Raw genomic sequence first — 707 nt, forward strand, 5'->3', positions numbered from 1 at the left:
CATTGAGCGCCACAAGGCCCGCCTCGTCGTCAAAGGTTTCCACCAGCGCGAAGGCATCGACTACGACGAAGTGTTTGCCCCCGTCTCCAAATATTCCACCCTGCGCACCGTGCTAGCCATCGCTGCTGACCTGGACCTGGAAATTCACCAACTCGACATCAAGACTGCATTCCTCAACGGCAAGCTGGACGAGGATGTGTACATCCAGCAACCACCTGGCTACAACTACGATAACCCAGACCTGGCCTGCAAGTTGAACAAGGCCCTCTACGGACTCAAGCAAGCCTCCCGAGCCTGGCACCGCACCCTGAAGACCGAGATCGAGTCCATGGGCTTCAAGGAGTCCACTGCTGACCCAGGCCTCTTCATCAAGCCCTCCTCACCACCAGCCTACCTGCTCATCTACGTCGACGACATTCTGGTCATCACCAACAACACATACATGCTCAACTCCGTCAAGAACCAGATCTCCACCGCCTTCGAGACCCGGGACCTTGGTCCAGCCACCTTCTTCCTCGGCATCGACATCATCCGAGACCGCACCACCAAAACCATCAAGCTAACCCAGACCCGCCATACCACTGACCTGCTGTCCAAGTTTAACATGGAAAAATCCAAGCCCTTCGATACACCATCCAGCATCGCCATCAAGCTCACCGCCGACGGCGAGCCACTCGACACCAAGGAACATCCCTACTCCACCCTCA

The sequence above is a fragment of the Chlorella variabilis genome (assembly GCF_000147415.1).
Source record: "Chlorella variabilis unplaced genomic scaffold CHLNCscaffold_6, whole genome shotgun sequence".
Lineage (NCBI taxonomy): Eukaryota > Viridiplantae > Chlorophyta > Trebouxiophyceae > Chlorellales > Chlorellaceae > Chlorella > Chlorella variabilis.